We start from the raw sequence: 17328 nt of genomic DNA on the forward strand, positions 1-17328 counted from the left end.
CACAATGCGTTAAAAAAAAAACTATACTTACTAAGTATTTACTTAACGAAAACGATTTTTTTCATGTGTTTAGCTTGCAAATATGCACGTATGGTGCAAATAGTATCGCTAAATATGATGGTATGGTATTTTTAAAATTCGTAAAGGTTTATTTATTTATTTTTTTGCAAGCCCTTTTTACGGACACGACGGAAATGGAGATACAGCATTTTATCAACTAGCTACTAAAAAAACATTATGAAACAGTTGGACTTGAAGGAGCAAGGCAACGAAAGTGAGACAGTTAGTAAAAAAATGTGTAATTCAAGAACACAATAAAGAAAATGCATAAAACTTATCGTTACCGAACATAACATCAAACATATATTCAAATCTTCTTCATTTGATTCAAAAGTATAAAATGAACGCATAACATAGGATATTCAAACGTCAAAAAGTTCCACTTTATTGGAAAATGATAAATGGAGGTTTTTAAGCAATTTCTATTTTTACCAAGATAATCACTTCATAAGTTTAAAAAGCCAATAAGTATTGCAAAGAGATCATTTTTCCAAGCAACTCATTATGAAGTTCCTTTTATCTCTTCCTACTTAACAGTTAATTAAAGAAAAAAAATCATTCGTGGATAGTCGACACCATATCCAATGTAATTTAATGCGTTTTGGTATAATATACGTATATATTTTATAGAGTTTTACTACATTCTTTTGAAATAGGCAGCATATTTTACCGCCACTATTTCCGTCTGAACCATAACCACTATAGGGTTCGAGTCGACAATTAACGAAAGACCAAATAGGGAAGGGAAATGAAACGTTAAATGGAAACTACTAACAGTGGCCTTCCATAGGTTTATTATTTACAGGTGCAGCCATTTGGTATTTCGACACTAGTTTATTATGTATGAGGACATAATTGCTATGAGACCGCATGAGCCAGTGGGAATAACGCTTTCAATACATCAGCCAGCCCTAGCAGAACCATTAATCAAAATGGTCTGTAATATTCCGTGCGAGACACTTAAAGCTTTGGGTAACGTGTTTTGTTATATATCTGTTAGATATTTATTTTAGTGTCAGACTAAATGATGTGTTAAAATGTTCCACCTTTAAATAGCTACTTTAATAAAATTTCCTTTAATAATTATTTTTAATCGTTCCTTCACAAAAACTTTTAAAAAATCAATAGCGTGGTTATATATTTAAAAAAATCTCAATTAGCTGAAGAAGTGTAGCTAATATATTTTGTCATCTAAAGGAACATAATAATAACTATTGTCAGAAACAAATAGTAGGGTAACACATTTGACCCTTTCCAACATTTTCTAGATAAAGTTTGGTCAAGCATTGACACACAATTCAAACCATTTTCAATTAAGTTTAAAAAGTACCTAAGAGAATTTAGTTAACATTTATACATATGTAGTACACCGGTTGCTACCAAATATTTTAATTTTATTAAATTTTAGCCTCCTAATTGCATTTAAAAACTATAAATTGGTGTAGACTGTGTGGAGACAAAACCATTTGCCCAATCTCGTCGTGTCCCGCTTAACAACAGTATAAGTTTCTCGTATTTGTCACCTAAATAGTCATGTTTTTATGCGTGTCCTATTTAAATTAATGTTGACGATCTTCAAATGCAGGGACAAGAGACATCTAGTTGCGAATTGAAACCACTTCACATACAGCAACGTTCCATATAGCATAAATGAAGGTCATAACCAGTTAGTTAATAATACAGGGTGATTCAAAAAGGACTTTACAACTTTGAAAATTCATATAATCTTATTAAACAAGGTACAGAGCTGGTTTTGGTGTTGTTTTAAAGGAAAACACTTCAAGTTTTTTTTTAACCTTAAACTAAAGATGTCCCATGTGACTTCCGTTGGATTTGGGGGAAATAATTATTTAGGTATAAAAAAAATAGTGAAACTCGTTGAAAATTTGAGAGAAATTTAAAAAAATTTGAAAGTAGGGTGTTTTTTGACGGTGAAGGAGTGCGATTTAAAAAAAAAAAAAAAAACGCTTAGTCAGTGTCTTGTAGGAAATTTAATTCCGAGCCTACGTTTTTCCCTCAAATCTTTTCTAGCTCTTGCCGTTTTCGAGCTATAGCCGTTTGAAAAAAAAACGTGTTTTGTCGTTTTCAGAGGTCCGCCATTTTGGATTTTTGGGGGGATTAAATTTGAAAATGCAACTTTTTGGAATTTTATGGGTGGTTTGGGACCAAGAACTACAAGTGTGCGAAATTTCAACTCCCTAGCACATCTAGAAGTGGGTGTATCGCACCCACAGGAAAAATCGCAGCTCAGAAGAAATGTCCAATAATAGCCTTGAATTACTGTGTACTACGGATACGTTACGTAACGTACCATGTTACTCAACATATGAAATTTCACCTTTTTTACTTAAATTATTAGTTTATAAGGGTAAATGTCTGCTTGGTTTGAAAATTATCTTTTAAGTTGACAGTTTACGTTACATAACGTACCATGTTACTCAACATATGAAATTTCCATAACCTTTTTTTACTTTAATTATTAGTTTATAAGGGTAAATGTCTGCTTGGTTTGAAAATTAACTTTTAAGTTGACAGTTTAACAACAGTTTTAAACTTTACAAAATCCCAACTCATACCTTCAAAAAACCCAAAATTCCCAACTTTTACACTTTTCAAAGATGATTGGGGGGATGGCTCCCCCCACCCCCCTTGGAAGACGCCCCTGCCAGTAATCAATGAGCGTATATTAGTCAAGAGAAAAACACATTCACGTTCTTCGCAAGTAGTTGTAGTATTTTTAAAAGCGAATGTAACGCTCAACATATTCTATTTTCAGATGCGACATAGGAAAGGTAGCTATACGGAGTAAGCCATGTATTATGTAAGTCCATTAGACTTACTTCGTCATCGCCGGAGATTATCTTGCTGCAAGTTTCTTATATTAATCTTCGATGAAAGGTTCTTCCTATTTCGGGTATTAGTTTCATCCTCCAGCTTTATTTATTTCCAACATAAACGGAGTTAGTCAAAGCTATGTACAATACGTTAAAAATAATTTTGTTCTTAATATTTTTTATGTATTTGTTTATTGAATTCGACTGATTAAAAGCATTTAATTCATTGAGTTAGTACCTCCTGGTAAGCAGCTAACTATTTCAAAAACACTGAAGTAAATAAATTGTAATCACAGTAGTTTATTTTTGCGATAGCATTTTAAAATTCAAGTCTTATTATAACAGTGGTTAACTAAAAAAAGTAATATTTAACATTCCATAGCTCAAAACACTCAAGCTTACAAAAAATGAGGGTGTTACAGTCAAAAAGAGTAAAAAATTATCAATAAATATTTTGGTAAACCATAATTAGAAGACTCTCTATGAAAGCAAGTTTCTCCAAGGTCTCAGGAAAATAAAGATATTTGACTGTATATACTATGAATAAATAGAAATTATACTTGTACAAAAAGCCAAAGAAGTAAGATGAAATGTAAATATTGCATATAAGAGGTTTGATCATAGTGGTATTAGATATAATTGTAGGGGATACACACATCTCTATAGGGACGTCTTGTGACGGGTGAGCTGGAGATTATGTCTACAATCTAGAGATGTATCGATGACAGCACATCTCTAGTCTTGCGGTTTTCTGGGGGTACATAGAACATTACGATATGAGATGACTTCTTCTTAGAATTTTTTATCATACACCACGGAGAGTCTAGATTCCTTACTACATTCAGGGTGATTGATATAAGTGTGCTAGCTGTTTTATTCGAGAACTATAAGAGATATCAAAAATAGTTAAACAATAAGTGTCTTGGATTTTTTATTTTAAAAACTGTAGTCAAGTCAAAAAATATTTTAGCCGCCATTTTTCCAATTCGGCCGCTAACTTTGATTTTTCTTATGCAACATACTGTATTTTATGATGTATTCCGGTAAAAAAGAAAATGTAATTTTAAGACAATTTTACTCTTGTGTTTTTTTCCATAAACCTAACCATTTCAAAGATAACCATTTAACTTTTTTACATATCTCTTATAGCTTTCGAATAAAACAGCTGGCACACTTATATCAATCACCCTGTATAGTCAGGAGATTAGATCTTGTACATATTGATGGAGCTATGTTGGTTTGATGACTCCTGATGATCTCAATAGCCTTCTTTTTTACAGAACAAGTTTTATAGCTACGAAGCTATTTAGAAATAGTTACATGGAAATTGCAAATATGTATTTGAAGATATTTGCCATTTTACCATTGCAATTAGCAGATAAGTAACGAATTCAAATTCTTATTGAAATACCTTTTTTTAAGAATGACAATCTTTGCCAGTCGCATTGCAAAAGTCAACATATTTGTATCGTTCAAGGACAGACGATATATTAAAGTCTTTTTAACTTTGTCTTTTTAACTTTAAAAGATTGGGTCTGTATGGATATCAAGTTCGAAAATTCTTCAGTACAGACTAAAAAGCACTCTCCCCTAAGTATCACTATAACAGTTTTTTAATGAATTGGGAATTCCGATTGCTTTAAATTTTTGGGTGACTTATCAAATAGTTTTGATTTTGGGAAGCTGTTATATTTCATCTATTGCATTGCTCTGTAATCTATAATCTTTTGTTATTTGCATTTTTACTACCTAATAAGTAACTATAAACTTATGCACCTCACTTGATAAAAATTAATCATACAAATGTACATAAACACCAAACGAGGCCTGTTAACTACTGAATAGCATTATGACAAAATGTAATACCGGATATTCGGTCAAATTAACCTCAATGGTACCAACTTAACAGTGATCATCCCCGGACAATAATCCAAACGTCAGGGAAAGCCAGCTTAGCCAGCCTGTATATTACATATCACTTTGAGGATTATTTCTGTTAATTACAGTGGATTTGTAACCCCAGTCCGCGGGATTCACCCTAGACCCTTCTACTGCAGGTTGTTGTGTGAATTTCTCGTACGTCATTTCATATTTAAAATACTCACCAATTGATAATCTAATGGCCAATTTCTCAATAATCGGGAAAATAAAATAAACATGTCATAGCTTAAATTATTTAATTAGTGGTATAAAATAGCTATTTAAGCTTTAAACAGATTTTTCAAATATAAATATGTCTGCTACCTGCGTATCATAGGGTCATTGGTTGACCTACTGTATTAAGAAAATGTATTGTTGTTTTTGTGATTCGTTAAATATCTGATAGCGTCGTTTTTCGGCTATACATACCAGAATAGTACATAATAATACTTTTGACTATTGATAGTACTAAACATTCTATCCCATGTTACAGTTGTCACCAGTTGTAGAATCAAAATGAAAGTTGTTAAAATGACCATCAGAATGTGCTGTTGTAAATTACTGATTTCTGTCAAATATGTCAACTTATTAACCAAGTCAAACTGTGTACAAGACTTGTGGCATCTTTATCTGTAAACTATGTCAAACCAACTACAGTATCTCAGTAACAAAAATAAGAAATAAATACAAATTTTGACGGTTGAGCGACGAATTACGAAAACAAGGAGCGATGTCCACAAAAACTCGGCTCACCTACTTGGTTTGCTTGATACGTTCGTACGGTAATTACTATCTGCAAGAACGGCCCGAGGCCTATGTGGACGGTCAAAATGCAAAGAACAAAAGAAACTGTCACCCTCTTAAAAACTAACACGAAACAAATTAATAATCATCCCAGCCAAAAAAATATACATTAATACATTAACATCTCATCTGCTACTCCTCTCTAATATATGTTAAGATATTTTATATTAAACAACTGTTTATAGACCACATTGAAGTTTGAACTGCACCAAGTTAAATGCACCGAGTTTACAACAATAACCACCAGGTAGGGGTATTGACCTAGTCAGTTCCTCCAGGCTAATCAGCTAATTTACTTGGTCCGTTTGTGCAGCTGCCGCCCTTCAGGCCACATTTGGGGTAGTTTGCAGTAGAACCTCCCCTTACACCCATATACTCATAACTTTTCCATAGCGTAGTTAGTTTTTCGTAAAAAATATTGAATCCTCATTCTTTCCTATTTTTAGGTAGTTTTGCAAAATTTTAGTAACGTAACTTGTAAGAAACATAGAACGATGTTCTCAGTTGACAATGTGTTTGTGTTCCATAAACGTACCTAAGATTCTGTTCGGAAGTTAAATAACCAATCAAAATCATACAATTAACAGCGAATGAATGAGAATGTTTATGTCTGTGGACTCAGATTTTTTTTTAACAACAGATATTTTCAAGAATTATGCAACTTATGTCGTGTGTTGTATGTGTTTGATGGAAGCAGCTCAAAGGAATTTAATGTACGGAGTTGTTTTATTTTCAGTGACATTCTAACATGCTCTTCTATGCTATTGTTCTAACATTCAAACATAGCCTAAATTGTTACCATAAATACAGATAGTTTTTGTAATCCATACAAAGTAATGCTGGAGTTTTGTTATTGTTACAATAAATTTATATGACTTTTGTTATTTATTATTATTATTAATTTTATTATTAGTTATATTATTTAAAGTTATTGTTTGATTAGTTAGTTAGTTATTTATTTTGTTATAAGTTTTGTTATTCGTTATTTATTTTATTAAGGTTTATGATTTTTTTTTCAGAGACTTTCCAGGAGAATACACAGTAGGTTGCTCTTTTAAAGCATGTTCCGTCTTGTGCTAATCCGACTATGTTGAAATTCGTTTCGTACCAATTAATTTGAAAATGTGTATTGATAAACATTTAAACAAAGACTAAAAAGTTGTTCCAATAAGTAAAGTAAAAATTTTATCTACTTTAGTATTGCAGATAGTTTTGTTCATGATCAATTAAATCTTGAGTTTACAAAAGAGTAGAATAGTTTTTTTATGTAACGCCCCTAATCTATGAGTCTGATGTGAGTTCACACTTTTTATCCAAATATATACAGGTGTTCCTAGGCAAAGACAACAAACCTATTGACAAACATAAACCTAGCATATTAAGAGAAAGTCCATAACTGGTGATCTAATACAACAAACAAATCCACTATAATTAACACTAAGCGGATATTTAATGGACTAGGATCACCCCTTTGACATTCGGATGTATTGGTATAAGGGGGTTTGTGACAAGAGGAGGGGGGGGGATATTCAGTGTGGTCGGAGTCAAAGTATTGTTATGCAGGGTAATTAATTTGCAGGTATTAACACTAATGAAAATCTATTGTTATCCTTAAGTTTGCAAATAAATAAAATTGTCACGGTACAATAACGATTACTTTAGCAGGGTTTGAATAGAAGACATTATTGAAATCTAGAATTAAATCCTTTAGTCAGAAGTGGTTTAACGATCACTAGTACTTAACAATGTCTCTAGCAGTCATTAGACAACAGTTAATCCAGACAATCCCAACTACGGTTTAAATGACTAAGTTTTGATACATCGACAAAAGGTCCCAAACACAAAATGGGAGTTCATGCTTCTATGTAAAAAGGCGTTCACAAAATGTATACATAACAATTTTCTGGAGCAAAATCTTTCAACTTTAGCCCCTAATTATACATGTGTTTTAACACTTACCCGTATCTGGTTGATTAAAATCTTTGTTAGAGTGATCAACATTTATTCATAGAATATTTATAGTTTTAAGCTGTTCAACACAATTTAATGTTTATATACTACGACTTTCAGTTAATAAATTCATGGTATACTGTAAATGAGTCAGACATTAAGTAAGATACATGACACACGATTTCTATACTACCAATATAAATTAAAAGTTAGAAATCAAGCTAAATTTTCTGCATGTAAAACATTTCTCCAGAAATGTCTCTCTTCATAAGCTTGCTCTTAGATTGACTGGTCCCAAAAAGCTTCTTAAAAATCAACTTATCATCATATTTATCATGTGAAATTTGCAGGTTGCGAATGGACCAAATTTAGAGTTTCTAAAACCAAGCTACAAAATATGTACTGTCAAACACGAATAAAGAAATTCACCTGCCTCTCTCGCCATTTTGTATGCGTGACATTCTGTTAATGAGTAATTCGTCATGGAGCTAAATGGACGAGGTATGTTTGGTCAAAGTTCATCCATCAATTAACGTACACAACACATCTCTTTTGATGGCTCACCTGGTTAATGACATCTCAAGCTGTAGGCTTTCACTTTTTGAATTTAACCCAATTTCCCAAAGTAAGAGTCGTGTTTTCCCATATTATATTTACATTACACAATATCGACAAATTCTTAAGACATGTCTTATAGTTTACGGGAGATTTCTTTTCAGTTGCATGATTATAATATTTGCGGTTAAGAGAACGGATTTTTTACAGCTGCATATCTTTAAGTAGCGCAGTTCAATTACAGTATTTTTTTATTTTCAATCAAACTACAACTTATAACTGGGAATAAAAACTGTATGTCTAATTTGCGGTATATTTATCCACAGCCAAAACCTATATGGTTAAAAATGATTAGAATATGTATAAAAATTAATAAATCGCGTTGTTTACAAATGACGTTCAGAGCTTCTTCGACATTCAATACAATCGTATACATGTTACGTCTACGAATGTATGATTATCTTCAATTAATGGCTCAGGCTAAATGAAGGCAAGCCGCATTCATTTGCATGAAACTTTCCATTCTATCATAAAATAACATTGATATTTTCGAAAGCATATTTTTGAGTACACAAATTTCATTGTTTTATACGACGTAAATATATGTTTCGATAAATATTACCACAGATTAAAAGAAATCCTTTTATCTATTACATTAATGGCGTAGCATCTATCTACAGTAGTTATACATAGCTCCACAAATAGCTATCAAAGGGAACTATGGGAGTTAAGACGACAATTCAGCCAAGACCATAAAGTGAACAATGGTTCCTGAGGTATTTAGAGCCAAGCAAGTTTTCATGTACAAGCTGTATATTAAATGCCTGGGAGTCTATTCATACACTCCATATTTGAGCTTAGTTGTGTTATTATATTAATAACACTTGACACATCATATTCATCAAGGATTTCAGTAAGATTAAACACCCACAAACTACAAACCTTTTTACATCATTCAACTACTAATGTCTTACAGCTTTGCGTAAATTGTTATTTCTAAAGTACGTTCGTTTAGTACAGTCAATGTAGGAACTCATTCATGTGTAGATTTGCCTACGTAAGTATCATTATATAAATAAACATCGGGCCTAATATAAAAATAACAGATTATAACTCGGTAAAAGTAGTTTACTTAGTTTATCACCTCTATTGATGATGGAAGTTTTTTAAATAAAGATAACTATTATCCTGCAAAGAAATCAAAATCATAATTTGGCTTCCACGTTCTTATGTGTACATTTAAAAATGTGAAAGATTAATTATAACTGAATTTCACTCTTTGTAAGATAATGTAACTATAACTGCAACTTCCTTACCAGAGCCCCTGTAAGTGTTTAATCTTTGCCAAGTTTTCCTTCGTAAGTCTCGTTAATACCCCTTTTGTAAGTGGATGAGAGTGTGGGATTCAAGAATGAAGTTCCTACTGAGAAACTCATACAAGCCATATAACCGAATAAATACCTGAGTTGCTAAGTGGTTATTCAGGTCGCTCATGGGCTAAATGAGGCCCCTCGAGAAGTAATGTATTGACATTAATTCTTAAATAATAATGACATGACACTAGAATTTCAATAAGGCCAAAAGAGTAATTTTTGAACAAGTTAGAGAAGGACTACAATTCACACAGTTAAAACACTTCGTTAAAAGTATATACATATGTCCCACGAAAACTGACCCCGTGTCAATTTAACCAATCTTTCACAACCAAGCAACATTGTGTTGGTAGTTTTTGAAAGCTGTGGCATTCCTTAACAATTTATACTTTTACTTCCTGTGTCAATTTACTACCTGTACAAATTAGTAATATAAAATCGTAATTTTTTAAATCATGTATCTCTAAAATTATTGAAGAAGTTATCTTATATATGAAGAAGTTGATATTTAGGAATGTCCTCTCTGTATTCACTTTCCTAATTACAGCATAATCAAGTGGGTACCACCACAAAACACCATTCACGGGTTACCACTAAGTTTACAAGGCTTGTGGTAAAGTTTCCTATTGTAAAACCTTATTATAATCCTTCCTTTGAAAGCGAAAGCGGAAGCACAAACTTTTAAGGATGGATTATATGGATCAACACACTTATTTACTGATAAACCTCCAAGTTTAACCCGGACAAAACATCCTGTTGTCTTACTCCTACAGATAAAAGTTCATTCAATTCGATTTTTAGTTACAACATAAAGAACTATTTACCCTGGTTTTTGTAGTGAATTGTTTTAAAACATGTACATTCTAAGTTTCCTACTTATGAATCTCTAAACTGACCTACAAAGAAAGAACTTACTCACCTTTAAAATGTGTTACGATTTAACTTTGTATGTCGATGAATTAGAGGAAACATTGAAAAGATTATAGGATGAAATATCGTAACGAAGTAAGCATCAGATCCGAAAACAGAAATACTGAAATAGTACAATTAATGATAGGCGAACAGATGCTTTGATTGAGACACTAACACATAAAAATGCGTTGAAAATGTTCATCAACTTTAAATCAAAATCAGTCAATCACAAGTTAAGTTACGCAAAAACCACTACTATACTGAAACATGCTCAGTTTCTTCAATAATTTACCAACCACAGAACAAATACTTGATCAATGAACTTTTCGTAACGTGCCTATTTATATCTATTTTCCGCACTCAAACCACTATGACAACCTCGTCTTCCTAAATAAACATTATACAGTATTGTTGTATTTTCAACGGCATAAAGCATATGGTCATTAAATACAAAAGATCTGAGTCTGTAGCACAGTTAAAATAAACCTCAAATTTGCTTATTTTAACGGCCCCAAAGTACAATCGCGAAATTGGAAAAAACGAGTATTTACCTTAGTAAGGGAAGGTACTGCGGTTTATATAATCACCAATGCCCCCTCTAAAAACCCAAATAAGAGTTTGAATTCGGTGGTCAGCAAAAATCAGGTGCAAGGGGTTCTGCTCATTTCGTTCACACGAACTTGAGTTATTGTTTAATTAAAGTTGTTATTTTACCTCAGGCCTGATAGCCACTGTGTTGATTCTGTAAATGAGCAAAACGTCAGGTTGTACCTAGAATGATATTATTTTACCAAGAAATATCCGTAACCTGAACATTTCAATGCTGAATACAAACACTCCGGAAAAGCTAACCATTTATCATTCATCGAGATGCTATATAATTATAGATTGTTTAAACGTTATCAATAATTCCTCATGTAATATATCACTAAGTTCATAATTGATAATAATCAAAATTAATTTATCACATCAGCAAACAGTTAAAGTTGTCTTAAATTCTTTGTACATTTTCAAAATGAGATGACTTAGAAATTTTAATTGCGAAAAAATCTCACTTGGATCGAGAATGTAAATACGTGTTAAGAAAACTGTTGAAACAAGTTGGACTATTTTCAAAATAACGCGATTGTTTTTTCTTCTTTTTTTAGGAAGTGTACAATATTCTTGTAATTTAACATTCTCGTATTCACATTCTCGATCCAAGTGAGATTAAGTCTTCAAAATTTGAAACTGTACAAAGAACTTAAAACAACTTTAACTGTAACTACACACAGCACTTTTACAAAATGGTGGTGTGACAACAGGACTGAATTTGACCTGGTCCGTTCTGGGTCCGCAGGCGCAGCCATGCGGATAATTTCAGGGGTGCGACATTAGGACTGAGGGAGATCTCCCTCACCTCGTCGGTTTCTTCCCGTTCTCCCGCGGCCAGCACCCTTCTTCCAACCCTCACAGACACAGGCAAGAGAACTAATCACCCAATGGAGTCGTTCACTAGGTCGCTGAGAACGCATCACCTCATGGAATCGTTCACCTAATTGCTGCGTCGTGTTTTTGAGAGAACTCGACAGTGCAGCATATTCTTTCCAGTTCAAAACTAAAATGTTTAATCACTCTAACAGTTGTTATATCCATAAAATAATGAATAAAATATAGGCTCTATTATTTAGTAAGTTACATAATGTATAGTGAATGGAAAAACGAGGAGTAAATTAAAAAAGCTGTTTAGTTGTACACTGTCTTAAATATTTAAAAAAAATTGGCTATTATTTTCCGAATTCGTTTAGCTCTTCTACCCGACCGATTTTCATGATTGAGGTCTCAAATTGAAGGTATGCACGCACAGATTTGCCATCAAGCATTGGCATATAATTATCTATAGTCTCACTCGGTCTATACGTAAACGAAATTTGCTCTCCATGTATTTCTTATAGGAGTAAAATTTGGGTTCTCTTTGCCGAGTTCTAGCTCTTCTACCCGACCGATTTTCATGATTGAGGTATCAAACTGAAGAAATGCACGCACAGATTTGCCATCAAGCATCGGCATATAATTATCTATTATTCCACTCGGCCTACACGTAAACAAAATTGCTTCCCTTATATTTTTTATGGGAGTTAATTTAGGGTTTTCTTTTCCGAGTTCGTTTGGCTCTTCTACACGACCGATTTTCATGATTGAGGTCTCAAAATGAAGACATGCTCGCCAATAATTGACAAATATTTACCTACTGTATTACTCGACAAAAAACATAATTTGATATATTTTTGAGTTCTTACTACAATTTATGATGTATTTCACGAGTTACTATACAATCCTATATATTTTAGTCTAAGAACCTCCAGTGAAATACCGCCTTTCATTTAAGCTATTATTTATTCAAATCGGACGAGTTTAAAGCAAACGTAAGGTGAACAACCAACAGAAATATTATTTTCCAAAAGGGTTTTCTATGATTAAAATCAATAGCTCCAGTATTGTGCATGTTTTTGTACATGTTTAAAACTAAAAATAATTAGTAAATTATAGGCTTTAATTTGAGCTATTGATCGTTTGAATCAGTTAAGCTCAAGATACTGTGTTACTCAATCAAAAATCATAAATTTGATTATATCTCGGATATTATATCTATCTTAACGCTGCGGAGCAGCATGGGTCCTCTAGTTTACTATTATTATCTGATTGTATAATAGAAGGTGTTCCATAAGTACAAATTAGTTTTAAGAGACATTTTACAATTGATTTACCATCTGCAACTACAAGTGGGAAAGCAAATGCAAATCGACTACAGGCATCAGTTACTGTTAAAATGTATTTATATCTATTGCTAGGATTTAATGGACCAATTATGTCAAGTTGGATTCGTTCAAATATTTTGTTAGTGGGAGGGATAGGATTAAGGAAGCCATACTTCTTCTTCGGAGGGTTCTTTCTTTTCTGACAACTTTCGCAGGTTTTCACGTAGTTTTCGACATCTGTTGACATACCAATCCAATGATATCTTTCTTTGATTTTTCCGAGAGTCTTGAATGTACTTAGATGTCCTCCTGATAACGGTGAATTGTGGTACTCCTGAAGGATGTTGTTGACGAGTTTTCGTGGTATTGCTATAACATGTCTGTGAGGATCAGAATCGTTGTACATTCGGTAGAGTACACCATTCTCCTTCTTGTAATACGTGGCCATTTTCCTGTACTTTTGTTCCACAAGATCAGGATTTTCCAAAGCAAGTAAGATGCATTTTAGGTCATCGTCCTGAGCTTGCAATTTCTTCAAGTCCACGAGATGAAGGGCATTTACTGAAGTAAGGTTGAAAGTGAAATCCTCTTCTATAGTCTTGTCAACCGGATTTCTGCTTAAGAAGTCAGGCAAGACTAAGGATTTACCTGCCTTGTGAGTAATTTCCAGGTCGTAGTCACATATTAATATTACCCGGCGCCTCCACCATGCACCATGCGCTCTCCCATGCCTCACTTTAAGTTTAAGTTTCCTAAAATGATTCACTCGCTTAGCTTAGTCAAGAGGTGTTAGGTTAATGAGACATAAGACTGCTTAAGGGTGTTACTCAACGTGTAATGAACAAGAATTTAAATTTAGAAAAAACAACTAAAGTAACTAAGTGTTACAACAGCAAAAGAAAACTTAGAAAAGACAAAAATCAACAATAATAAGATAAATTAATTTACAACATTAAATTTACAAGAAAAGAAAATCAATTGAAAATTTAAAAGAATTAGTTACTGACAAATTACATGACTTGTATGTTTGACAAAACTTTAGTTATATATTTTATTCTTTTTACATACTGTTAATTGTCCCAGAAGCACACGCACCGATACACGCACTCCCAAACTCCCGATCTTCTTTCTCCGGTGGCCCGTGGTGATCTCCTCGATGTTTTCCTTCAGATCCTCCAGCTCCAAGAGTCGTCACCCCTCCATCTTCTTCATTAGCCCTTCTCATTGGCTGATTACCGATAGGGTGTGTGGCTTATAGGTTAACGGTGTTTCTTGGAAGTCAGCCCTACCGGTCATCGCCTAGCTCACATCAGCTGGGAAAGGAATTTGTAAATCGATGCTCATGCTACTGTTCAACTCTGTTCACACCAACTGGTCGACTAAGTGTAATGTGAACAGAGTGTCTGCATAGATGAGCACCGTGGGTACGGGGTTAATCCCCTTTCTTACAGTAGTTAAAACGACTTGGCAATATAGTTGTATTTTAATTTATTAAGCAATGCAGTCGTGGTGCTTTTCATCATAGGCAGTATGCAAAATAGGTAGATGTTCTTACAAGCTGTTGTTGAAAATAATCTGTACCACTATTGATGGACTAGTGATGGAATCCTGTTTACTTCGTACTCATGAAAATCTTTCTCGTTGCTTGAATAGCTTTTATACGTTTATGTATAGCAGCTGAAAACATTATTATTAGCTAAGAAGGCTGATATTTATTTTCCATACAAATACCTGTATTATCATCGAAACTTTACTATGTCTGAGTGGTCCTAAGCAATTCAGCATATTCCTAAGCAATTATCGAATGATTAAGCTAATTCGATTGTGTAGTTTCTTCACAATGTGGGGAAAATAACCTCACCGCTCTAATAAGTACTTGTACTGCTCTAGTTGTGATGGAAGATTATCTAAAAAGTAATTCCCATTGTAATAATATAAATACTCAGATCATTTTTAGCGAATTTCCCATACAGGGAATAAGCTATTACCGTAGGTCTCATGGTAAGACCTAGACCCGGGACCGATTTACTTTTTCGTTTTAAGGTCCCCAGAGGCCAAAAACGTCATCCGTTCAAATTGATGTATATATTTATGTCCGTTAGCGCGGTAACTCGAGCAAAAGTGATCCGATTTTCATGTGTTTTTACCCTAAAAACACAAAATTTCACAATTTCCTTTGAAACCATATTGTAGAGCTTAAAAAAATGAATAATTTTGTATATTGGAGCGTTGTTGTATGCCTAACAGTTATGAAGATAATTCAAAAAAATGTAAATTTAAAATTCCCATGTTATTCTTATTGGAGAATAAATAAACTGCTGTAGTAAGCTTTTTTATGAATATATTTTAATCAATTTTTCCCCATTTTTATTTATTTCATACTAAGCTAACAATATTTCAATAAAAAAACACACCTCAATACATTCCCAGTAGCAGCATACCTAAGTACTCATTAAAATTAATGTTATTTATCTTAGGAAATAAATCTGACAATTTTAAGGAAATATTTTAGTATAAATCCAGCCAGGTAAATGGAAATTATCTTAGTCTGCAGGTTTGCTGCGGCGGGGGTATATAATATTCTTTATGTGTTCTGTAACTCAAACCTTTAAAAGTTAGTGCTTTATTAACATTTCATCCACTATTACTTCGAAGGATCACGAAAAACGAGGACCGTAAAGCTCGCAAGTGCTTTTACAACCTTTGCGATGTTAGATTAACTACCTTTACTCACCTCTGCACATCTCGGTATCAGATGAATTTTGTACGTAAAATAACGGGGAAACCCCGAAATTCGTAAACGGTATAAAAAATTATATACCGTCCCTGAGAGAAAACATTTTAGCAATTTATACTTTCGTAAAGAAAGCTATACAATTTAACGTATCTTAAAGCCCTGAGATACTGCAGTTAGTAATGGCTATACTTGTATTCATTAATTTTTTATCCTTTTTTAAAACAATCTGGTTGTTTATTTGTTTTACTCTTATCCTAAGTTTCTGGCTTCAGCAGCACTATAACGATTTGGTTATCCAAGTCTAGCTATATCTCTATAGAAATATACATACCAATCATCACTCAATTTTACGTAATAGGCGTTTTAGGCGTAATAGGCGTAGGTTATTGATGATGACCGTATGTTTTGTCCATGCTATTACTAATAGCATGAACAAACATACGGTAATAGCCACTGGTATATAATAACTTTAAATTCAACCACTCTTCATTCATCGGTTTATACTAGATTAAACCATATAAAACATGGAAGGAAGGTGGGTGTTTAAAAAACAAACCGAGTGATGCATTTCAACGTTTGATCGAAACGTAAGACCATTATTTGAATGGGCGTGAATCAGCATTGAGTAGTTAGTATGATAATTCACCGGACCTGTGCTCAAACCATGTGAACCACCACACACAACAGGGAAACTATGTTTAGACAATGAGAACACAAAGATCGCTCTGAAATTACAATCGGTAATGGCTGTATTTGCATTCGTCCAATGTTTTCCCTGTGTCAAACAAACTTTTTCGTCATTATATTTTACTGCGATTCCAAGTTCACGTTTTTCGGAAACCTTTTATTAAAATCCATTTTTAGCCCCTGAGCTGTGATATTAATTAAAAATAGGTATTTACCTTCGTCTACAGCTCAAACTGTTGTAACTTGAGTTACGGCCGTTTCGGCATTATAATGTCATCGTCAGACGTTGAACATTCAGCTGAAGTAACGTCGTCATAGTTAAAACACATAACACGAACACGAATAACATTTTACAATTAACGAAAAGACAACGAACCGCTGTCGCACACACGGTACCGGTTGACATTGCCGCGATCTGAACTGGATGCCTTTTATTATCTGAAGCATTTTAATAAATCCGTTGGTAAAAGATGTTTGACCAAATAATTATTTGGTGTCGTACAGGGTTTAGTGTATTCAGATTACATTTTAAAATGTCCACAATAACATGTACCTAATTACAAAATAAATCGTCGTCGTTGGGTGTGTACTTCTCTTCCTAGAAGCACTAGCTAGTTTAACACCAGAGAAAGCTTTTACTATCAAAACCATAGAAGATTATTTAAATATATAACAAAAGCCAATAATTCTCAAAATCTTTGTTCATAGCTGATTTTTGTTTGAGGAAAATCAAATGATTAGCTGGTGAAAATAACTCC

The 17328-nt window shown here is 33.3% G+C and overlaps 1 protein-coding gene across 1 annotated transcript in view; it reads right to left on the minus strand.

Moving 5' to 3' along the window:
* The window catches only part of LOC128995177 (polypyrimidine tract-binding protein 2-like), a 533132-nt gene that overhangs the window by 423475 nt on the left and 92329 nt on the right, over positions 1-17328 (minus strand). The window lies entirely within an intron of this gene.

The sequence above is a fragment of the Macrosteles quadrilineatus genome, unplaced genomic scaffold (assembly GCF_028750875.1).
Source record: "Macrosteles quadrilineatus isolate MER2022 unplaced genomic scaffold, UCM_ALF_1.0 Scaffold_5__1_contigs__length_97177068, whole genome shotgun sequence".
NCBI classification, from domain to species: domain Eukaryota; kingdom Metazoa; phylum Arthropoda; class Insecta; order Hemiptera; family Cicadellidae; genus Macrosteles; species Macrosteles quadrilineatus.